At 52.2% G+C, this 25,470-nt stretch overlaps 1 non-coding gene across 1 annotated transcript; it reads right to left on the reverse strand.

The window, feature by feature from the left end:
- Window positions 1-21,214: 21,214 nt before the first annotated feature.
- Window positions 21,215-21,335, reverse strand: TRNAL-CAA (transfer RNA leucine (anticodon CAA)). The gene is made up of 2 exons: window positions 21,298-21,335; window positions 21,215-21,260 (listed from the first exon to the last, which is right to left on the reverse strand). It is a non-coding gene; the product is annotated as a tRNA-Leu (tRNA).
- Between the last annotated feature and the right edge of the window lie 4,135 nt (window positions 21,336-25,470).

A 25,470-nucleotide genomic window follows, 5' to 3' on the forward strand; every position in this document is an offset into this window, starting at 1 on the left:
ATACACCTCCAACACTCACACGGCATCATCTAAACTACCTGGTGCCCTGCTAACTTAGTGCTCCCCGTCTTCCCTTTAAGCAAAGCACATACCACGTGATTATCATCCACACTAATCTACCTGCGTCCCCACTACAGGTATCTGTCACTACCTAACCTTAACGTTACCTAATGTCATCTCTCTAGATCCCTACACACGATATATCCTAACCCTCCCGGGCTAGTTTTCACTGCCATCAACCCCATAAACTAGTGCTCCTTTGCCCCCCCGTTTGTGAGAGATGGCTAGGTTGCCATCCCACCACATCGGGGCATTTCCCACTACCATCCCCCCCCAGTCCTCTGACGCTACGAGCCCCCGTCGCAAGAGGTACTGGGTCCTGCCTCGGCATCTAGAGCCGAGGCGATCCATGAGGGCGCCTGCTCGCCGGCATAAGGTCTTATCCGGTCGGCATGGACGATCCGAGGGGGGGCCCATGGCCCCATTTTGATCTTAATGACCACGTCGCAGATTTGCGACAGGACGACTCCCGGGCCTTGCCAGGGGGAGGTGAGTTTTGGGCACCTGCCCTTCTGCCTCCGGGGATTAAAGAACCAAATCTTCATCCCTGGAGCGTATTGACTCCCCTGGCTCCGGTCGTCATACCTGCGCTTCATCTTGGCCCCCGCCAGATGGAGCTGGCGGCGGGCGAAGGCATGGACCCGCTCCATGCCTTCCTCCAGGTGACGTGCGTAACCCTCCCTCGGCGGTGTATCCGTGGTGTCTGGCACGGGACCGCATAGCAAGTCGGCAGGAGCCCGTAACTCCCGCCCATACATAAGCAACGCTGGACTGCATGCGGTGGCCCCGTGCTGGCTAGTTCGGTAGGTCATCAACAGGTACGGGAGATGTTCGTCCCAGTCATCCTGACGGGTGGTGGTGAACAATGCCAGTTGTTGGATCAATGTTCTGTTGAATCTTTCCACCATCCCGTCAGATTGTGGCCGCAAGGGCGTGGTTCTGGTCTTTCGAATTGACAGGAGTCTGCACACATCTTTTAATAATTGACTCTCAAAATTTCGTCCCTGATCGGTGTGCAGCTCCTGTGGAATCCCGTGCCGACATACAAATCCTTCTACGAAGGCCTGTGCCACAACCCTGGCTTCTTGGTTGGAGAGGGCGTAGGCCTCCGGCCACTTGGTGAAATAGTCCATTACAACGAGGATATACTTATTACCTTGGCGGGTGCGGGGCAGCGGTCCTAGAATATCCATAGCCACCCGCTCAAGGGGGGCCCCCACCTGATGTAATTGAAGGGGGGCCCTCATCCTCCGTGCTGGTCCCTTTTTGGCAGAACAGGCGTCGCATCTCCGACACCAGTCCTGTATGTCGCGCCCCATATTCACCCAATAGATCCTCTGGCGGACCCGAGATATTGTCTTTGTCCTGCCCAAATGGCCGCCGGAGCGGGTACCATGCACCTGTTGTAAGATGACGTTCTTGAATTTGTCTGGGACTATCACCAGCCAGGAAGTTCTATCAGAGGGAACCTCCACCCACTTGCGATATAAGATGTTGCCTTTCAACTCCAGGGTCTGCCACTGAGCCCAATACGCCTTTGTTTGCGCCCCGAGGGGGGTGACCTCTTCCCCCTTTGGTCTTTGCCCCAATTTGACCCAATTGAACACCGGCCCCAAGACAGGATCCTCCTGCTGGGCCATGCTCCAAGCCAAATCTCCAAATTCCTCGTCCGCGGTTAGTGGCAAAATTGGCCCTCTCACCCGGGTTGCCCGGACGACGAGAATCGGGGCAGAATCTCCCAATTGTTCCCTCTCCTCGTGTCTCGCACAAAATTTGCAGTTTTCCCCCAGACAAGGACGCCGAGAGAGTGCGTCCGCATTACCATGGGCCTTCCCGGCCCTATGGGTCACATTGAAATCGTACTGCTGCAACTTTTCCAACCACCTTGCAATTTGGCCCTCCGGTTCCTTGAACCGAAGGAGCCATTGCAGGGAGGAATGGTCAGTTCGAACCGAAAATTTCTGCCCGTACAGGTACGGGTGGAAATGGTTCATGGCAGCCAGCATAGCCAATAACTCTTTGCGAGTGACACAATAATTTCGCTCGGGCCTACTTAAGGCCCGACTATAGTAACCAATCACTCTCTCCACGCCCTCCTGTGTCTGAGACAAAACTGCGCCCAATCCTTCCTGGCTCGCATCCGTGTCCAGGGTAAATGCCCCGTTGCTAGTGGGGTAAGCTAGAAGGGGTGCGGATGTTAGACACCCCTTCAATTTTTGGAAGGCCTCGTGGCACTCCCGCGTCCAATTAAATCGCTTCCCCTTCTCCGTAAGCCGGTGGAGGGGACGGGCCAACTCCGCAAATTTTGCCACAAAGCACCGGTAGTAGGAGCAGAGTCCTAAAAATCCCCGCACCTCTTTGATGGTACGTGGTGCGGGCCACTCCTCTCCCACTTTAATTTTGTCAGGGTCCGTTTTTACCCCCTCGCAGCCGATCACGTGACCTAGATAGGCCACCTCTCTTGCAAACAAAGTGCACTTACTCGGGTTCAGCTTTAACCCTGCCTGCCTGAGGCACCCGAACACCTGGTCCAAATTAGCTAACGCCTGGGGGAAGGTCTTGGCATGTACCAGGACGTCATCCAGGTATACCAGGCATGATTGCCATGGCATGCCGCCTAGCACATGCTCCATTAATCTCTCAAAGGTGGCGGGGGCGTTACACAAACCAAACGGCATCACAGTGAACTGATACAGCCCCTTACCTGTGGAAAATGCCGTTTTCTCCTTCCCTGTCCGATCCATCTCCACCTGCCAATACCCACTCTTGAGGTCCAAAGTTGTGAACCAATTTGAGCCCGCAACGGCATCGAGGGTGTCATCAATCCTTGGCAGGGGATATGAGTCCTTGAGTGTCACGTTGTTTAGCTGGCGACAGTCCACGCAGAACCGCGTGGTCCCATCCTTCTTTTTGACCAGCACAACAGGTGACATCCAAGGACTTCCCGAGGGCTCGATCACGCCTGCGTCGAGCATTTTTTCAACCTGCTCGTCAGCTTCCGCCCTCTTGCTCCAAGGGAGCCGTCGGGCGGCCTGACGAATAGGCCGGGCCTCACCGGTGTGGATCTGATGTTTCACCAGGCCCGTACGTCCAATATCCTCGGTGGACAAGGAGAAGAGGTCCAAATGGGACCCAACCAGTTTGTGTAAGGCCTCCCTCTGGGTACCTCCCAACTCTACACTACTACGATTTACCATCTCGCAAATGGGATCGGGCCAATTCCTATTACTTATTGAAGGCTCCCCCTGGGGCCGGCTCGGCTGGACGTTCTCGCCCCTCACTGACGCGACTTCTCTAACTGGGGTGCAGCCAGCTATCTTCGTGCCCCTTCCTATAGTGCGTGGTTCTGTGCTAATATTAATTACTCGGACGGCCACTACCGGCCCGTCCGTTTTTACAAGGGTGCGGCCCACGATAAAAACCAGGTATGGATCGCGCTGCCACCGGTTCGACCAGGCCGCAGGATTCCTGCCATGTCGGGCGGGCTGACCATCGGGCCGGCACTATGGCCTCGGCTCCCGGAGGGATGGTCACGGCCTCAGGAGCTTCCAGCTCCACCCTCTCGGTCGTGCTCACCCCCTCCAATGGTAGCTCTTCCACCCCCCATTGCAGGATCCCCCGGCCCAAGTCGATTTTACAACCGCCGGCAGTCAACAAATCCAAACCTATTAAGCACGGGTCGCACACCTCCGCCACCCAAACCTCTATCTCTTGCTTTACCGATCCCAACTTGAGGGTCACAAAACCACGCCCTATGATCGGAGCCGTTGCCCCGGTAGCCAGCTGCAAGCTATGATTTTCCAGACGCTGGATTTTACCCCAGCCGTCTGCACTCGAATTAAGGACCACGGGGCTGATGATCGTGGCGCTGGCTCCCGTGTCCACCACGGCGTCTACCCCCACGCCGGCAATTTTGCACCGAATTGTCAAACTACCTGTTCCAATTTGGCCACAATGAATGACCTGTCGCGTCAGCGAGGGCTTCTCTCCATCTCCTACTGCCGAACACCGCCCTGCATGCCCGGCACGTTCTAGTTTCCCTGGCCCTGGCGGGGGGGTGTCTGCCGGCACGTTCTAGTTTCCCTGGCCCTGGCGGGGGGGGTGTCTGAGGTCGGCTAGGCCGATCGATACTGGGCGGAGTTGAGGGCATCGGCTGACGGGGAACGTCCCGGCGCGGAGCTCGACACTCCCACGCACGGTGACCCATCCTAGCACAATTATAGCACCTCACCTGGTAAGGTGCTTGCCTCCGGTATTCCAAATTTCCCCCCCTGTTGGCCCTGTATGTCCGAATTGGGGTACTCTGTCGGGGACTACCGGGTGCCATCACTGGAGCCGCCTGCCATGGTCCAGGTCCCGCTCGACGCCGATCCACCAGCCTCCGAACCATGCTCTCCAGGTCAGGGCCCCCGTCGGGGGCCGGCCCCCCGGGGGGGGGGGGCGACCCCCATCACGGGCCCTACCTGACGCACCGCCACTGCGTGCCGCTCGCCTCCCCGAGCCAGGGGCCTCGTTGCTTCCCAACGGGCTGCAGCGTCGGCCGCCTGGCTCATGGTCTGCGGGCACCACATGGCGAGCTGTTGTCGGAGCTCTAGATCCGGAAGGGCCTGGATAAAGTGATCCAGCGCCAGGCTTTCCTGGGAACTCGCTGCCATGTCCGCGTGTGCAATCCCTACCGCGCGGCGAATATCGTGAGCAAGTTCCCCGATGGTCTCCTGGGGCTTGCGTTTACGCTGCGCAGGTTGAGCTTTAACAAGCTCGCTTTGCTGCTCGATACCGAAACGGTTAATTAAAGCCGCACGGAGAGCTGACAAGGTGAGAGCAGCCGGTGGTAAAGCTGTCAGCACCTCCGCCGCCGCACCGCGCAGCGCCCCTACCAGGTGTACTCCACCTTCGTCTGGATTCCAACCGTTGCCTTTACACACGTACTCAAACTGCGCCAGGTACGCCCTCAAATCGCTTTTGCCATCATACGGCGCGAGTGGGACCTTGTGGGCGCCCGAAGGTCGGACTCCGCGCGTCACTCCTTGCGGGATCAATGCGGGACCAAACCGTTCGGGCTCCCACAGTACGCTATTCCCGGGGGGCTCCCGCGCGTCCCCCGTCCCTCCAAACACTACCCCTCTTGGTGTCGATGCCTGTGTCGCCCTTCCGCAACCCGCTACCCACTCCATACCCGCACAATCTTGCTCACCAGCACCCCTCTCACTCCCCATAGCCAGACCTCCTTGTACACCTCCTCTTTCCACACACTCCGGACCAGTCATACACCTCACTATTGGTCCCTCACGAACACCCGGGTCAAAATCAACCCCCAAGCCGACTGAAGCTCCCCTCACATCATATACATTTCCGAATATATCGCCACTCACCTTGACACCTCGTCTCCGCACCTCCTCTGCCACCTGCAAACTCTTTATTTGGTCAGTGAGCACATCATCACGATTCGAGCACAGACCTTGTACCAATTCCATTACCTCCTCCTTTATTTCCTTTTTAGTTTCCCTTCATCTCTTCTTAATTTCACTCACCCCTTCTTCCACCTCCTCTAATTTTTCCTTTACTTCCTTCATCTCCCTGTGCACCCCCTCTATCTCTTCCTCTAACGCCACTTTAACCGTTTCTATGTGCGTCCTCACCTCTCGGTCCTTCGTCTCCATTACTTCTGTCACCTCTTCCAACTTCTTCGTCAACCCCTCATGTACCATCTGACATTCCTTCTGTGTCGCTATTAATTCGTTCTTAATGTCTTTTTGTGTCGCTTTTAACCCCCCGATTATTGCCGTGTTCTTTTCCACTTGGTCCACTAGTTCCTTTTGTCCCACTGTCAGCTGTTCTACTCCCCTCGTCAGACCCTCTATTCCCCCCTGTAACCTAGCCGTATTATTCCTCACCTCTTTCTCTATATGCTTTTCACCTCGCTTTACCTCCTCGCGTACCCCCGAGACCTCCTCACTTACACCTCGTCGTATTTCCTCTTTCATCTCCTCCCTCTCTTTTGTAGATGCTGCCCTCATCTGTCCCAATTCATCCCTCTGAGCATCCAATTTGGTTTCTACCCCGATTTTTATCTCCTCTATCTGCTCTCCCATTTGTTTAATTTCTCGGGCGGATTGCTCCCCTATCTCCCGCAATTTGTCTTCCATCCTATTTTCTAGCCCCTCTAACCCATTTTTCACCCCCTCTAACTGATTCTCCTGGGCAGCCATTCTATTTTCCACCCCCGTTAACCCATTCTTTACCTCTTTTATCCCGTTGTCTAACCCCTCAAATTTAGCTTCTAGCCGTTCCCCCATTTCTCCCATTTTGCCCCCCATTTCGCCCATTTTGCCCCCCATTTCGCCCCCCAATCGCTCACTATCAGCCCTCAATTCCACCATTTGGTTTCCCATTTGTCCCATTTTGGCTTCTAGCCTCTCCATAAGGGCCCCCATTTGTATCATAAAAAGGTCCGAATCCACCGGTGGCGCTGCTACGGTCGCGGGCGCTGTCGCCGTAGCCATGTGCGAGGCGCCATTTTGCGCGCCCGTAACCTCGTGTGTGAGAGCGCCATTTTGCGCGCCTGGAACCCCCTCAACCACCTCCTCCATATACATTTCCCCGAGGTCCTGGGTCGATTCTACCCCGACTATTTCTCCCACCGACATCCCGTCGCCTTGACCAGCCATGGCGCGATTTCAAAATTCGGGTTTTGTAAAACAAAAGCAATTTTGGGTACTTTGTAATTTTGAGCGCGTTAAACGCTTCAGGTCCGAATCCGACACTCCTGACACCAATTGTTACGGTACGCGGTTAAGGATGTTATATTTGCCGAGTGGAGGCTCCGCGACCGAACAGTTGTTCCCCGACTAAACCCGATTCACCCAAACGTTGGCCGTATCGCGCCACAGATATTCAATGGGGAAAAGACTAAGATGACGAATGCAAAGAGGAAGAAGAAGAAGACGTACAGAAGAGTAACGGGGTTTATTATTTACACACACATAAGCAAAAAGAGCAGTCACGAGTATTTACAGCGGACATGAAAAAACAGGTAACACAGTGAAGTGTTACTAGCTTATACTGACTTAGTTTACTACCCAGAACAGCATAAACAGAACAAACTCACATACGCAAATGGATGGAAGGGTAGGAATCGTTTGGACTTGGAGGGATGAGCAGGCGGGATCACAGGGCACAGCGAGCAGGTCCACTCCGGGTGGGAAGCGAGGAGCCGACAGCTCCTTGTATTCGGCTTTACAGCGCACGCCGGCAGGGTCACTCGGCTGGTTGAAACGGGGCTGGTTGAAGCGGCTCTTTGTCAAAGGCTTTTCGTATCTCTCACGCAACTCCGGTGCAACTCTGAACTCTCTCTCGGTGGACTGCCAACCCTCTTACGCACCTGGACTCCTCTGCCGTATATCTGGTCTCGCTTGTCCCAGCGATCGTCGCACCCTTCTCTCAAACCTTCAGCGCGGGTCTGTCACGCCCCCTTCGGTTTCGGTACCGCCCTCCTCCCCCGTGCTCTGTTTCGTGACCTTGTATGGTAATCCCACGGGCTTGTCTCCTTATTTGGGCATGGCGCCGACGGCACGCCCCTCGTGGCGAGCCACGGGCTTGTTTCCTTATTTGGGCATGGGGCTGAACAGCCCCGCCCTTCGTGGCGCGCCCTGGGCTTGCCTCTCCCTGGCGACCCCGCCCCTCCTGTTCAAACAGAGCACGGAGCACATATTCACTATAGCAGCGAAATGAGAGGGCGTGCACCCCACGCTTGTGAACTGCTTTACCCGCAGATGGAGAGTTTGGCTGTGAAATGGAATTATTGAAGGGGAGCTATTCTTAATTGATTCGGTGCAATGGAGTATTATTTTAATGGAAGACAAGGCCTTACTCTAAAACACATAATAAGATATAAGCTACTGAACAAGGGTTTTATCGGGTCCTTCAATGTGGTGTTTCATGGAATTAACTACCGAGACGCCCTTTTTACCTTTACACAACTCTGGAGGCAGGAGGGGCCATATCCAACAATGTTCATCACCATTTCCAATATAATACAACACAATCAAAAAAATGCAATCCTCATATCCGCAACAATATGTTTACTCTCTCTACCTGCCAGTCAAACAAACTTGAAAGTTGTAATGAAAATGTATCTAAGTTGAACCCAGGTGTGATGCTCTCTCCATCCGTTGAGAGGCGTCTTTAAGAACTCGGACGGCCATCGCTCCGAGACACTCCTGCGACATTTATTCTCTGACATGCAGAACTCGAATGGTGCATATACTTAGATATTAATCTAGGCTAGCTTGCATTGATTGATAATTACTGAACTATCTCCATGATTCCATGATTCTGATATATTGCATGATTGTACTTTTACAGGATGTGCCAGAGATCAAATTGTCATTAAACCTACCATCAGGTCAAAGTTGTGGAACTCACTTTCATTACAATTAATGACAATTTTGTCTCGCCGTCTGATCGAGAACGAGAGGCGAACGGGAGCGACATGGCAGGACACAGAATGATCCAGGTGCCGCAATTCGCAGCCGACCCGCAAGCAGCGGATGCGGGCACGGAGCTGATACATTGGCTGAAAACCTTGGATAATAAATTCAAGGCCCAGGAAGCCGCCGTCACCAATGAAACGAAATTGGAGGTACTACAAACAAAGGTGCATCACAACGTGTATCGCGCGATCGAACAATGCGTGACGTTCGATGCGGCGGTAGCAGAGCTGAAGCGTATTTACATCAAGAAACGAAGCACGGTTTATTCCCGGCACCTGCTCGCAATACGGAAACAACAGCCCATGGAGCCTTTAGATCATTTCGCGCAAGAGCTCCGGCGTCTGCTGACCAACAGTGCACCGGAGGTGCGGACACACGAACAAGTTTGTGATGATCTTGTACACGATTCTTTCGTCTCAGGACTCAAATCCCCAGTAGTCAGACAAAGACTTCTTGAAGAAGCCGACTTGACGCTCGCTGAAGCCCTGCGGCTGGCTCACGTCTGTACCCAAGCACGGGAACAATCCGACGCGTATGAACACCCATACGTCACTGCGGGGGACATCTCGGCAAGCTCGACCGGAGAGAGCGACCGCCGAGGACGCGGATGCAGCCACGGCATCTCTGCCGGAATCGGAGACCCCGGCCGCTCCTGAGGAAGACCCTGATCCGGGCTTGACGGCCGCAGCAGCAGCCGGACCAAAGCCTGGACGTAACGCTACATGCTATTTCTGTGGTAACCGAAAACGTCTCAGGTCTGTTTGTCCGGCTCGAGGTGCGACATGTCATTTGTGCACAAAGATAGGGCATTTTGCAAAGGTTTGCCGAACAGCGACGCGGGGCAAACGAACCCGCTCGACAATGAATGTGCTTATCGCCGAGCCAGTGGGCCGAACGAAGTGCGGGGCGCTTCACCCGACTTTGATGAGGAGCGCACCTTCTCGTGGGCCCCTGGCTGAGCGCTCGACCTTGGTGAGGATCATCGCGCTGCCTAAACAAGTGGCTCAAACACGACAGAACGCGGTGCGACCGTCCTTGGCCGGCATTCTTCCGCGCCCCTGCCAACTGTCCGATTCGGCCACCCGAACGGCTAATGTTGGCTTTGAAACTCTGCGCGTGACATGAGCGCCATCTGGAGGCTGCTCATACGAACTACAAGCTCCTGCTACAGCACGGAAAGCTTTAGCTGGCTTTGAAACTCCGCGCATGACACGAGCGCCATCCGGAGGCTGCTCGTACGAACTACAAGCTACTGCTGTGGCATGGAAAACTCTAGCTGGCGTTGGATCCACTCGCGAGGTGCGAGCACCACACCTAGACGACGTGATAACTGCAGGTCCACCTGGCCTGGGTCGAGCTATAATTCCACTCATGATCGAGGGAATTTTTGCGAATGCTTTGATCGATACAGGTTCCACGGATAGTTATGTTGATTATCGACTGGTGCAAAAACATGGATGGCCGATTCTTGGGACAAGACGTCGGATCTTTATGGCCTCTCAGGGGCTTAGGCTCAGCACAAAAGGGGAATGTCGATTGAAGCTTGTGATAAAGGGACGAATGTTTCCGGGCGTGCATCTCATGGTCTTACCAGCCTTATGTGCAGATGTTTTGCTAGGACATGATTTTCTCAAGCGACATGGACGGTTGGAAATGGAATTTGGTGGCACTGATACGCTTGCTGTGTGCGCTCTTGCAGGGATGGAAATTGAGCCGCTGTCGCTGTTCCCCAATATGACCACGGACTGTACACCTGTAGCGGTTAAATCGCGACGCTACTCACGAGCTGATGCGCAATTCATTGCGGAAGAAACGGCCCAGCTATTAAAGGAAGGTATCATAGAACCTAGTTGGTCGCCATGGCGGGCCCAAGTTCTGGTGGTACGAAGTGAAGCACATCGCAGACGCATGGTAATCGACTATTCGCAGATGATTAATCGATTTACACAGCTGGACGCCTACCCCCTTCCGGGGATGGACTCCCTGGTTCGACAGGTGGCCCAGTACTCGGTCTATAGCACTCTCGATCTGCGTAGTGCGTATCATCAAATCCCCATCTCCGAGGCCGACCGTATCTATACCGCGTTTGAATTGGGTCAAAGGTTATACCAGTTCACCCGGCTACCTTTTGGGGTCACAAACGGGGTCGCATGTTTTCAGAGGGCTATGGATGACATCATCGCTAAGGGGAACTTGACCGACGTCTTTGTATATCTGGACAATCTCACGGTTTGCGGGCATGACCACGAACATCATGATGCAAATCTGAAGCGCTTCCTCGAGGTCGTGCAGAGGTATCGCTTAACTATGAATGAGGCTAAATGTCGTTACTCAGCGCGCACGATAGATCTCCTGGGGTACACCGTGACCCATGGCTCTGTTGCTCCGGATAAGGAGCGTCTGCGAGCCTTGCTCGACATGGCCCACCCTGCGATCGTGCTTCGCTGAAGCGTGCTCTCGGGCTGTTCACCCATTATTCTAAGTGGGTGCAAAATTTCTCCGCGAAACTCCAACCACTTGTGGACTGTGAAGCATTCCCCATGAGCCTTGATGCCAAGGCTGCTTTTCATGGCCTTAAGTCTGACATCGCTGGGACCACAGTGGCGACGATTGACGATAACAAATCTTTTGTTTTGGAAAGTGATGCCTTGGATCATGCGATAGCGGCGACTCTCTCCCAAGGGGGGCGCCCTGTGGCTTTCTTTTCACGGACTCTCACCTCCGCTGAGCGGCGACATTCGTCTGTCGAAAAGGAAGCGTACGCAATCGTCAAGTCGATTCGGCGTTGGTGTCCCTATTTGCTCGGACGATGCTTCCAAATTATCACGGACCAACAGAGCATTGCATTTATGTACGACACCCTGCATGCTCAATGCATTAAGAATGAGAAAATCACTCGCTGGCACATCCCTTCGATGACCCACTAGGGGTATGATCCCCTAGTGGATAAGGTGCAGGTACTCCAAGCTAATCCCGAGCATGCTCGCGTGTTGGTGGCTGATGGACGGTCTCCATACACCACCTGCCCCCTTGCGGGGACATCGACGAACCAATTTACGAGTCTATGGACTCTCCTGTGGCTCCGCCTATGGAGCATCAGCCGACCATCGCATCGCCAAATACACCCCTGCCCGTTGGCACTGAGGTGCCACCTTCGTCACCTGACTCAGGCGGCTACTCTGACACGGGGGACACCGGACTTGGGGATGTGGTACCCGGTAGTTTCCGGACCCGTGCAGGCAGGGAAATTTGTCGCCCCGATCGCTATGGATGGACTGACTGACATGTACTGACATCGCTGCTATACTAATGCTGCTGCATGCTTGATTCCTGCCTAGCGGAAGTGTAGTTCTAACGGTGGGGTGAATGTAATGAAAATGTATCTAAGTTGAACCCAGGTGTGATGCTCTCTCCATCCGCTGAGAGGCGTCTATAAGAACTCAGAAGGCCATCGCTCCGAGACACTCCTGCGACATTTATTCTATGACATGTAGAACTCGAATGGTGCGTATACTTAGATAATCTAGGCTTGCTTGCATTGATTGATAATTACTGAACTATCTCCATGATTCCATGATTCTGATATATTGCATGATTGTACTTTTACAGGATGTGCCAGAGATCAAATTGTCATTAAACCTACCATCAGGTCAAAGTTGTGGAACTCACTTTCATTACAAAAGTCATTCCAAACAGGAAAGGTACTGTTTTTGAGGATATTTCAAAGGACACATAAAACAAGTATGAATAACTAATGTAATGTGTTAGATAGGGTAGTGTAATAGACACTGTGTTAACAGCCTAAAAACCAGAATTAATTTATTTATACGACTCTTGCAGTCTTTATCTATCTATAATTCCAGTAATCTCTGTCTGTCTGTCTGTACGTCTGTACGTTTGTTTGTTTGTCTGTGACCGCTGTTTCTCGACAACTACCGGTCCGATATACTTGAAACTTGCCAGGTATATTGCTGGGGACCCGAGGATGTGCCTTTTCAAGGTTTCATATTAATCGGACAATTACTTACCGAGCTATGTCCAAAAAACGATTCAACCAATCAGAGAGCAGCGAACGATCGCGTGTGCCGAACGTGGAGGACACACTCTGCCTCGGATGGCACATTTGAGAGCGTATTCATTTATTTCACGTTTGCAAACTATGTTGGCGTTAAACTATGTTTTAATAAAGTTTTAAAACTAATAAAAACGAATTTGCGATTCATTCGCTTTCCTGCGCGTTTGTGCACGCGATGGCGATTGCTTTACCAAACTCCGGAAGCCGTTCGCTTTGGACCAAACCATTGCATGTAAATAGAGGGGGGGGGGGTTCTGTGGTCGTTGCGAATGGACCAAACCATTCATGTAAATAGAGGGGGGGGATTGTCACTGTACTCGCAAGCCGTTCGCCGTTCGCTTTGGCGTTGCGAATGAACCAAACCATTTCATGTAAATAGAGGGGGGGGGATATAATTTTAGATAGATATATAGTACGGGCATATATATAGTACGGGCATGCCCTAGTCTATCTATAATTCCAGTAATCTCTGTCTGTACGTTTGTACGTTTGTCTGTGACCGCTGTTTCTCGACAACCACGGGTCCGATATACTTTTAACTTGCCAGGTATATTGCTGGGGACCCGAGGATGTGCCTTTTCAAGGTTTCATATTAATCGGACAATTACTTACCGAGCTATGTCCAAAAAACGATTCAACCAATCAGAGAGCAGCGAACGATCGCGTGTGCCGGCGTTGCGAATGGGCCAAACCATTCCATGTAAATAGAGGGGGGGGGGGGTTCTGTGGTCGTTGCGAATGGACGAAACCATTTCATGTAAATAGAGGGGGGGGATTGTCACTGTACTCGCAAGCCGTTCGCCGTTCGCTTTGGCGTTGCGAATGGACCAAACCATTTCATGTAAATAGAGGGGGGGGATATAATTTTAGATAGATATATAGTACGGGCATATATATAGTACGGGCATGCCCTAGTTTTATTTAAATTGACTAATGTACATGAACACTGTAGAACACAAATTGCCTTCTTTGCAATTTCAAAAACCTTCCATTCAGCAGTCTTCGACGTGTTAAATAAAGTGGTGTATAAGACTGCCTCAATCGCTCTAAACTTCGGAATTTTTTACGGCATAACCCAGAGGGCAAAGCCGTCTAGAACAGTGTTTGTCCGTCTGTATGTATGTCCCCTCAAACGTATACCAATCAGAGCTGAGGATCTGGTCACATGACCAGATGGATCTGTGTGATGTGATTACATCTGATGTCATTACGGCATTATGGCAGCAGACTCTCCACACTCCGGCATTTTGATTGCAATCTCGTTCAGGCTGAACATATCGTCGAACCTGTCATATATCATAATCGCCATGCTCTACCTTTACGTTTTGCATTCAGTGTGAAACACAAACAAACTGATTGTTAAAATGACCATCAAATATCAAAAGCATCGGCGTTACGGGTCTTCCAATGACACGGTATGTATAGGCCTTAGGCTTCATGCCTCACCTTTGGCCCGTTTCAGACAAATTAAGCCCAGGGTTCTTAATACAGTAATATCGTTTTTGTAATAGTAATAATAATAACATAGTAAATATAACCATAACACTTTAATCCCAATGTCGTGAATACAAAGTTAATGGATTGAAGCGGTGTATGGTTCATGATCAGTGATAAGCAGTGTACAGTACTAACAACCGCGGAAGTAGGGAATACGCCTCGGTTTTTTGATAACATGTTATTAACCCAATCCTTGTGGGGTATATAGATTCCAGTAGATCTTCCCTCAGTTCTGTAAGTAAAACTTACCTCACGGACGTCTGGATTCTTACAAATTTATTTGTTTAATGTTACAAGCAGCATTAGTGACTGTTTAAAAAGCTAATCATGCATGTTTGTGGTTCATAATATTGTTACGGTTTTTAGAACCTTCACTCGTAAATTTTAGTAAATGCATCCCTTATAATTGTTGCGGATATGGGATTGGCATCCATCCATATCCGCTTGTAAATATTCCCCTATTTCCTCCATACTTCCCAACTATCCCCAATCCCCCATTCCCTAGTCCCATTTTCTGTAAACAACACTCTGTAGACCCGACCTCCCCCTATTTCCCCCATTAAATGTCGCATCCAGGTCCACCGCATCTCACGTAGACAACTATAGGACATCTTGCTAGTTATTCTTAGTCTATGTCAGTTAAGGACTCGTTTCCATTAATTCTGACTCTTCGTTGCACCAGAATGTGATTGTATGGCACCGTTAGGAAGTTTAGGACCTCCCAATACCTCCCCGCAGCTCTTCCTCACGGTTCAGCAACAACAACAACAACAACAACGGCGGCGGCGCGGGGAGTGTGCGTCCTCACTCCGGCTTGGTTGGTAGGGGGGTGTTGGGAGTGCACCAGGCCTTTCCAACGAGCCGCCATCGAGCATGTGCTCGACGGGGTTACCAAGTAGGGGCTCGCTCTCAGCTCCTCGTCAAGGGCGGAGCCCGGTAACCCCCGCACCCAATAGAAGCGGCGGACCGGTCCCATCTGGGGCGGAGCCAACGAGCCGAGGGCGTGTGACTCCCCGCTGAGCATGCGCAGGAAGAGGGAGGTGACGTCAGATGCGCGCTGAGCTTGGAGAGAGAAGGACGCCACCTCCGAGCGCTGTGACACCTCCCCGCATCTCTGGACTGGACCGTGCTCTATCCTGTCCCTGAGCCAAGGTGCACCTTGTGCTATCGACTGCCTGTCCTTCCCTGCCATCAATCCCTGTGTAAGTCAGTCTTGTTCCGTTTGTCTGTGGTCTGTCAGGGATAAGATAAGACTGTAACTAAGTGCCCATCTCTTCTGTGTCTTTACCTCATTACCTTGTAATCTACCCCTTTTCTCCACCACTAATTATATCCTCCTCCGGAGGTCTTGAGAACTGTACCCCTTGCGTCGTTTCATTTATCCCAGTCGTTGTGTCCTTTCCATCATTGATTTAGCGTAGCGCGATTTGGCCAACGTTCGAGTGGAATCGGGTGAGTTGGGGGTAATCGGGTAAACTGTGCGAACACGGCGGCCATTCCGCTCGGTCAAGCAACATCTTAAGCCGTGTCCGTAACAATTGGTGTCAGGAGTGGGATTCGAACCCACGCCTCGCACATGGCTACGGCGGCCGCACCCGCCGCACAAGTGGGAGGGATGGCCCAAATGCAGGCCCTCATGGAGCAATTTATGGTACAAATGCAGGCGTCCCTCAACCTGCAGAAGGCAAGACCAGCAGCAGAACATCGGCCGGCTGCGACACCACCGGTGACCATGGACACTTAATTGTGCATTGTTACTGAACACTTTATTGGTGCACCGGATGGTGCTGACTGTGTGTATGGGGTGGTGCTTTTGGTGCTTGGATGGGGTGCTCTGCACAGTATTAAAGGCCGTAGGGCCACAGGGCACTCGTGGGTTGGTGTATCGATGCTGGCATGCGTGCTCTCTCTCTATGCATAACATCTGCATGTGTTCCTCAAAGAACAGGTCCTGGATCGTAGTGTAAATATCAGTCTTGTGTAAATAATGCTCCCTACCGGCTGTATGTTTAGTTTGAGAATGCTTTCCGCGATTCGGTTATCCTGTGGGTGTGTTTCTATTAGGAGAAGGGTGCAACGTCGCAGGGGGACATATTTACAGATGTTCACAAATGAACATGTTCACCGGTGCACCAATAAAGTGTTCAGTAACAATGCACAATTAAGTGTCCATGGTCACCGGTGGTGTCGCAGCCGGCCGATGTTCTGCCGCTGGTCTTGCCTTCTTGGAGTGCACTTGGCCTTCTGGCTTCTTTAGGAATAAAGAAAGGCGCCAACCGCGTCCATTTCTAAATTGTGGCCGTCAGGGGGGCCAACTAAAAGTGGTTCACCTGTATGGCATAGGTGCCACGTTGACCCAGAGGTCCATCAACGGGTGGTGCTTGCCCGCAAAAAAATTGCGGTCCATATGGTGTATCGATCCAGGCAGCAAGCAGCGGGAGTACAGGCCCACAACTGCGGAGCCAGCACCTCTCTCTCCTCTTTCTCTGCCCCAAAGCCAGATTCTCGGAGGTGGGAGACAAAAATAAGACAAGTGAGTAAGGTGGTAAGGGCGCAAAAGTGCATGCAATATAAGGTAATGCACACTGGGGGCACATGGGAACCAGGTGAGACAGGTACGTTCCTACCGTACGCCCCCCACCCCACCAGGTAACCTACATTGCCCCTCCCTTACCCCTTACTGTATCCACAAAACACAACACTACCCATAAACATCTACTTTACACATCAACAAACGTCCCTACTGTCTTCCCCGTTCCTCCCATAAACCAAATTCGTCTTCTCTCCCTCCTAACCAATCAAATTTGCCATTTCCAACTCTCATCAAAATTTGCCATCACCAATTCATCATCAGTCCCTCCTAAGGAGGGAGAGATGGAATCACCCCAATGTCTCATCCACGTCGTGATGCGTCTCACAAATCCACACAGCAATTCTCCCTTCCTGCAACACAGAACAAAGGAACACAGGTGTGGAGTCATCATCATCACCTCAGGTAAGTGGCTGCGTATGGTGCGACAGGTTCATCAATCCTAACTATTTCCTAAATGACTTTAACAACTTTACATTACCCGGGGTCTTTCCCTGCCAATCCATTGGCCAACTTACACTATGGGTTCTAAAAACCAATTCCCATTGACCAAACTGTGGTGCTTCTCAATTTGGGGTCTCACTCCCCCGATTCATCACTCGGTGCCCCTGCACAATTTCGGTGGCTGGGTCGTGTGACGCTCCTAGCTGGTCCGCCCACCTGCACACCTCCACCACGGTTGTTGCCTACCGAGCTCACCTGCTCCTCACCCTAACCTAACTAACTGGGGAAGGCCCTCTCGCACTCTCACCCCCTCAGTGCCCTCTCTGGCACGGGCTGCCCGATCCACACCCGGGATCCTCAGGCACCCACTGACACTAACGGCTCCCAGAGCCCACCTGCGGCCTCACCTGGCCGACATCTAACAGTGGCGGAGTGCCCAACCATTCACACTCATACTAACAGGCCACACGACCAGCCAATTTCACCACACCAATGCACCCATCCACAATACCATTCTGCAACCGCACCACAAATGCCAATATCCAACCACAATTTACCTATACCCTCTACCTAACACTTACACTACCCGCCCCGGGTACTCGTGAAAGGGGTCCACTCTTCCCCCATCCACACCTTCGCACCATGCACACCACTCCGTACCACTTACTCCAACTCTCTCCACACCACTCATTCCAATACTCCATGTATTCCACACACCTGTACTTGCACACCTGTGCTCTCATACTTGGTGCCGCCTGCACCCTTCTCTCCCCCAAGCGCATTCGCGCTGATCCACAACACTCACTACTCATACACTGCTCCACACACCTGTCCAGTTCTCACACAGCATCATCTCATCTAACTACTCCCCTCTGAAACTTGCGCTTCTCCGTCTTCCCTTTAAACTATTGCGCTCCCTCGTCATTATCATCCATACTAATCTACCTGCGTCCCCACTACAGGTATTAGTCACTAACTAAACCTTAACGTTACCTAATGTCATCTTCGCTAGATCCCTACACACAATATCCTAACCCACCCAGGCTAGTTTTCACTGCCATACACCCCCTAATCTATTGCGCATTTGCCCCACAGTTTGTGAGGGATGACAGAGTTGCCATCCCACCACATCGGGCATCTCCCACTACCAATTTTGCACATCAAATTTCAACAAATCAAAAATTTGCCAATCACTACCCATCATCTGCCAATCATTACTGCCAATCCTTTGCCAATCATCAAATTTTGTTTTTTTTTTCTAATTTTGGGTCCAAAACACTAACCTCATCACCCGTCTACTTATTAGATCCTCTCGGTGCGCAAATTCACGTCTACAGCCCGGCTTCGTACAGCCAAGCCATGAATGCGGGTTGTTTGGTGCCAGCGGCTGGATGCGTCCGGCACTCGGTGCAGGGACGGGGGCTTACCCGTGCCGAGATCCCACGCACCACCTCGGCGCGGAGCCATCCAATTGCCCGATCTCGACCTGCCGGAACGTCTCAATAAAAAGTGGTCGCCATGACGACCCTTCCTATCGGGCTGCCCGCTCCGCCTAGTGGAGCACGGACGCGGCCGTTCAAAGCGAGGCCCAGCGTGGATCGCGTACGGCGGTCCTTTCGAACCCGCCGTGGCTCGGATCCCCGCTGGTTCTCGCGGCACGCGAAGCCCGGCACGCACCGAGGGCCCGATTCGGCTAAAAGTCGCTCTAACCGCTAACCCGGTTACCGTCGATGCCTCACCTGCATGCTTACACGCATGCGCTACCTCTTTCTTGCTCATACCTCCAGCTGTTCCCATGCTCCTCGTACCTTTCCTTACACACCTCGGTACACTCATTCCGCTCACAGACTTGGTCACACACCTGACCACCGAGCACCTTGGCACACATTCGTCGCTCGCACACCTCACCAACACACCTCTTCGCGCCCCTTCCTCGGTCACCTCCTCTGTGACAATCACAGGTGTGCTTTCACTCGCACACCCAACCACGTGCCTCACGACCAACTCAAGTGTGCATTCCCACACACGCTCTACCATTCCAGGTGTGCTTCCTTTCTCACCTGTCACAACCAACTCACGCTCCGTGTCACTCTTACTACTCTCACCTCCACTCTTGACAGCGCACTCACCCTTACTCTCGACAGCGCACTCTTTCCTCGTGCACCCGTCCGTTACACACCTTTCTCGCGCACACTCTCCCGTTACACCCTCTGTAACACTCACCACAGGTGTACACTCTTCCTTACTTTTGACAGCGCACTCTTTCCCCATGCACCTGTCCGTTACACACCTTTCTCGCGCATCCTCTTGCGCACACTCTTTCGTTACTTCCTCCGTAACACTTACCACACTGCGCTTCCATGTACCCCCTCGCATACGCGCTATGACCGACTCACTCTCGACAGCACACTCACTGGTCGGCGCGCACTTTTTCCTCACACACCCCAGAGTCGGACTTTCTCGCACACCTCCTTTTTCGCACACCAGACCTGTCGCACACTTCACCAACGGCCTCTCATGAACACCCGGGTCCATCTCGACCCCCAAGCTTATTAAATCACCTGGCGCATCATACGCATGACCATATTGGTCACCACTTACACCGGGTCCTCTTTCTCTTCGCTTCTCCTCCATCACCTGCGAATTCCTCATCCGGTTAATGAGCACATCATCACGATCCGAACACAGACTTTGGACCAATTCTTTTACTTCCTCCTTTATCTCTTTCTTATCCTCTCTCCGTCGCTTCTTAATTTCGCTCACCCCTTCTTCCACTTCTTCTAATTTCTGCTTCACCTCCTTCATCTCCTCGTGCGCCCCCTTAAGTTCTTCCTCTAACTCCACCTTATTTTTTTCTATGTGCTCCCGCACCTCCCGCTCTTTAACCTCCATCACCTCTACCACCTTGTTCATTTTCCTCGTCAGGTCCTCATGTACCGTCTGACACTCTTTTTTAATTACCCCTACGTCCTTTTTCATCTCCTTCTGTGTCGATTTTAAACCCTCTATTACCGCTGTGTTCTTCTTTACCTGGTCCCCTAACTCCTTTTGTCCCACTGTCAGTTGTTCTACTCCCAGCGTCAACTCCTCTATACCACCTTGCAATTTTACAGTCTCCTTTCTCACCTCCTTCTCCATGCGCTCCTTACAGTGCCTCACCTCCTCGCGCACTCCTCCGACCTCCTCACTCACACCTCTTCTGATCTCCTCTCCCATCACTTGCATCTCCTGCCCAGATGCCACCCTCATCTGCTCCATTTCCTCCCTGTGAGCATCCAATTTAGTTTCTACCTCCATTCTGACCCCCTCTATCTGCTGCCCCATTTTTTAAACTTCCCTTTCCGCTTGGTCCCTCATGTCCCTCAATTTGCCTTCCATACTGTTTTCTAACCCCTCTAACCCATTTTTCACTCCCTCTATCTGATTCTCCTGGGCAGCCATTCTATTTTCCACCCCCGTTAACCCCACCTGTATTTCCCCTAATCTATTGTCTAATCCCTCTATTCTACTCCCTAACCCTCCGATCTGGGCCCCCATCCTTTGTTCTAACCATTGGCTATTGGCCCCCATGTCCTCCCTCAATTTCTCGCTATTGGACCCCATTCTGCCCTCCAATCGCTCCCCCTGAGCATCCATTTTTGCCATCATTTGAATCATAAAGACTCGCATGTACTCTGGCATCTCTGGCTCGGCTGCCACGACCACGGGCGCAGCGCAATTTGGTACTGCTACACCCACGCGCGCGAGGACGCCATCTTGTGCGCCCGCAACCTCGTGCGTGAGGACGCCATTTTGCGAACCTGCCGCCCTCACTGCTTCGCTCTCCTCTTGTCCCTCAATTTGGTCCTGGATCGACCCTGCCTCACTCTCCTCTACCGGAACCCAGCCGTCTTGATCTGCCATAGCGCGACTTCAAAATTCGGGTTTTTATTTTAAAACAAAACAAATTTCACCGTTAATAATTTCGAGCGCGTGAAGCGCGCTTCGGGTCCAATCTCACCTCCTGACACCAATTATTACCGACACGGCTCAAGCTCCACCTCTCCTCAGAATTGGTGTCAGGAGTGGGATTCGAACCCACGCCTCCATATGGAGACCAGAATACCCGACCCATGCGAACACATGGAAAGCTGCAAAGCCTTGAGTCTGGCGCCTTAGACTGCTCGGCCATCCTGACTGTGTGTATGGGGTGGTGCTTTTGGTGCTTGGATGGGGTGCTCTGCACAGTATTAAAGGCCGTAGGGCCACAGGGCACTCGTGGGTTGGTGTATCGATGCTGGCATGCGTGCTCTCTCTCTATGCATAACATCTGCATGTGTTCCTCAAAGAACAGGTCCTGGATCGTAGTGTAAATATCAGTCTTGTGTAAATAATGCTCCCTACCGGCTGTATGTTTAGTTTGAGAATGCTTTCCGCGATTCGGTTATCCTGTGGGTGTGTTTCTGTTAGGAGAAGGGTGCAACGTCGCAGGGGGACATATTTACTCATTTGTGAACATCTGTAAAACTGTCGCACTCAGGGTTGAGTTAATAGTAGAGGGAACTACATCTGAGTGCCACACTAACGTAGGTAAAAATTTATCGGGTCGGGCGCCCCGAGGTAGAGAAGGGTGCAATGTTGCGGATATGGGATTGGCATCCATCGATATCCGCTTGTAAATATTCCCCTATTTCCTCCATACTTCCCAACTATCCCCAATCCCCCATTCCCTAGTCCCATTTTCTGTAAACAACACTCTGTAGACCCGACCTCCCCCTATTTCCCCCATTAAATGTCGCATCCAGGTCCACCGCATCTCACGTAGACAACTATAGGACATCTTGCTAGTTATTCTTAGTCTATGTCAGTTAAGGACTCGTTTCCATTAATTCTGACTCTTCGTTGCACCAGAATGTGATTGTATGGCACCGTTAGGAAGTTTAGGACCTCCCAATACCTCCCCGCAGCTCTTCCTCACGGTTCAGCAACAACAACAACAACAACAATGGCGGCGGCGTGGGGAGTGTGCGTCCTCACTCCGGCTTGGTTGGTAGGGGGGTGTTGGGAGTGCACCAGGCCTTTCCAACGAGCCGCCATCGAGCATGTGCTCGACGGGGTTACCAAGTAGGGGCTCGCTGTCAGCTCCTCGTCAAGGGCGGAGCCCGGTAACCCCCGCACCCAATAGAAGCGGCGGACCGGTCCCATCTGGGGCGGAGCCAACGAGCCGAGGGCATGTGACTCCCCGCTGAGCATGTGCAGGAAGAGGGAGGTGACGTCAGATGCGCGCTGAGCTTGGAGAGAGAAGGACGCCACCTCCGAGCGCTGTGACACCTCCCCGCATCTCTGGACTGGACCGTGCTCTATCCTGTCCCTGAGCCAAGGTGCACCTTGTGCTATCGACTGCCTGTCCTTCCCTGCCATCAATCCCTGTGTAAGTCAGTCTTGTTCCGTTTGTCTGTGGTCTGTCGGGGATAAGATAAGACTGTAACTAAGTGCCCATCTCTTCTGTGTCTTTACCTCATTACCTTGTAATCTACCCCTTTTCTCCACCACTAATTATATCCTCCTCCGGAGGTCTTGAGAACTGTACCCCTTGCGTCGTTTCATTTATCCCAGTCGTTGTGTCCTTTCCATCATTGATTTAGCGTAGCGCGATTTGGCCAACGTTCGAGTGGAATCGGGTGAGTTGGGGGTAATCGGGTAAACTGTGCAAACACGGCGGCCATTCCGCTCGGTCAAGCAACATCTTAAGCCGTGTCCGTAACAATATTGTTACGGTTTTTAGAACCTTCACTCGAAAATTTTAGTAAATGCATCCCTTATAAATGTTCCCCTGTACATATCCCCATCAATTGGCTTGTTAAAGATCGCACCCTAGTTAGTCCGTGTACAACACGTAGCGAACCATAGGACCTCTCCGTAGTTATTTCATTATTATGTGTTTCAGTTAAGGATCTGTTCCCAGTAGTTGAATCTGCGTTGCATTAATCAAATAAGATAGGCCCCATTCCGTCCATTTTGCTCTCCCTCTTCAAATTGTGGTACCTCGCTTGCCAACAGCGTTCGCCGCCGTTGCACTGGGCTGTTTACTGGCACCACGCCGCCATTAGCCATGCAGTCAAGCCGAGGAGGAGGGGGCGGAGCCGCCAGAACAAGGTGTGGCACGTCGACTCGTCATCGGAGGTGGAGTCAGCAAGCCCTTACCGGCCAACCAGCACCGCGTGAGCCAACCGGTAGGCGTGTTATCAGAGCCGGCGGCTTGATTCCAAGACGAGCAATAAAAGCGGCTGCGAGGCACTGCTGGAGAGAGACGCGTGAGAAGGTACCGATGAGGGGGGAAGGACCTGGAGTGCGCGACGAACTGGCATCTTGTTCAAGGGAGAGAGCGTTGACACGAGCCATTTGTTATAGACGGAGCATCCCAGTCCCATCGCTATATGCAACGTCCGCTCGTGGTGAACGATACGCGCTCGCTGCCTGCCAGGGTTTTCCCACCACGACGCGGGTCGACTCCTGGAGCCGGACCTCGACGACTACCGTCTGCCTGGGCCTTCTCATCCCTTCTTCCAGTCATTCCTGCCTGCCATCCCCTTTCGTGTAAGTCTGTTGTCTGTCCTGGGCGTTGATAAATTAAGATTGTTTTAAGGTTTGCCCTGTGTATCTGCTTCTTCCTCTTCCTGTACAGTCTCACCTTTCGTTTCTTCTTCATTTCTTGTAGATAGTAAATAAACCTGTGTTCTTCCTTTACCCTTGTTGGTTCTTTGGCTTCCTCTCATCTGGTCGATTTAGTCTTTTCCCCATTGAGTACCTGTGGCGCGATTTTAGCCAACGCTCGGGATCGGGTTAGTCAATTGCTAACGGCTCAAGCCGCGGATTGCTAAACCGCTCGGCAAATACAATCTTGTCCGTGGTTCGAGCGGTACTTGTCTCCCTGCTTTGCGGAGGGATTGGTAAAGGTATTCGGGAGAACATCTTGACCAATAACCCTGATCAATTTCACCCCGCAAAGGAGCGTTACAAGTACCAGGACTAGAGACAGCCAGCTTAACAGGCCAAGGGGATTAACCTCCCCTTGCTAAGGGGAGTGCCGTCTCTGAGATCCGTAACAATATTTTACAATCTCTGCTACGCCGCTGTTAGAGTTTTGGTCTTGTTTTTATCTATCTTCAAAATAATTATTTCATTTCAATTGAAGTATCTACTTGAATACTTTGTGGGGTAACGTGTTTTCTGAGCTCCATAGTTAATACAGTCGAATGTATTTTACTCAGGAGGAACCTGGATATATTTCGGGTTTCAGCTGCTACTCCTCTACCCTCAAACCCATCTAGGTGCAGCCAAATGAGCCTTCCAGAAAACTTTCTGCAAGAATTCACTTCTCCTAAGACAGATACTGTAGATAAAGAAAGATAGATAAATTCTCCTAAGATAGATAGATTAATTAGATATTCGTTTTTCATTTTAAATTATTTTGTAAAAAAATTCTTAAAACAAAATGCATCTTTGACGTTATGGGGTACTGTGGCGGACACAAAAGCCCACTGGCGTGGTGACATCATTCCGCGCACCAAGTGGGCAGTGGCCACGCCCGAGGGGTAGGCGTGGCCTCATGATATACACCGGGCGCGCAGCCCGGAGCGCGCCAGTGTTACAGTGAGCTCCTGAAATAAAGACGCTTATAAGTTACCGCTTGTCCGCTTCCTCCTTGCTCGCAAGCAGCGCGCGTAACGCCGCGCTTTACTGGTGACCCCCTTGACGTTGGATCTGCCGGAGCGATCCTTCCACACGCGACGCCATTGCCATGGCCAACTTCATCAAACTTCCCGAATTTTGGGAGGCTCAGGCCGAAGTCTGGTTCGTCCAGGCCGAAGCCCAATTTCAGCTTCGGCGCCTCACCGGCGATGACACGCGCTATTGCCACGTCGTCGCCTCCCTCGGGCCCGGCACGGCCGCTCGAGTTGTGTCCGTCCTTCGCCACCCACTGGACGGCCACAAGTACGAGGCACTCAAGCGGCTACTCCTAGCCACGTTCGGCCTCACGGACGACGCACGGGCCGACTGCCTCCTGGATCTCCCCGAGCTCGGTGACACGCGCCCGTCGGTCCGAATGGACCATATGCTGTCACTGTTGGGCGACGAAGCCCCCGGTTCTCTATTCCGGGCGCTTTTCCGTCGCCAACTTCCAGCGCAGGTTCGCCTCGCGTTGGCCGGGACCGGGCTAACGGAACCCCGAGCATTGGCAGCCGAGGCGGACAAGTACTTCGCCGCTTCGGACACGCAGGCGAGAGTCGGCGTGGCCGTCACGGCCCTCGTGGCTGATGCTGCTGATGCTG

The sequence above is a fragment of the Myxine glutinosa genome, chromosome 1 (genome assembly GCF_964187855.1).
Source record: "Myxine glutinosa chromosome 1, kmMyxGlut1.1, whole genome shotgun sequence".
NCBI classification, from domain to species: Eukaryota; Metazoa; Chordata; class Myxini; order Myxiniformes; family Myxinidae; genus Myxine; species Myxine glutinosa.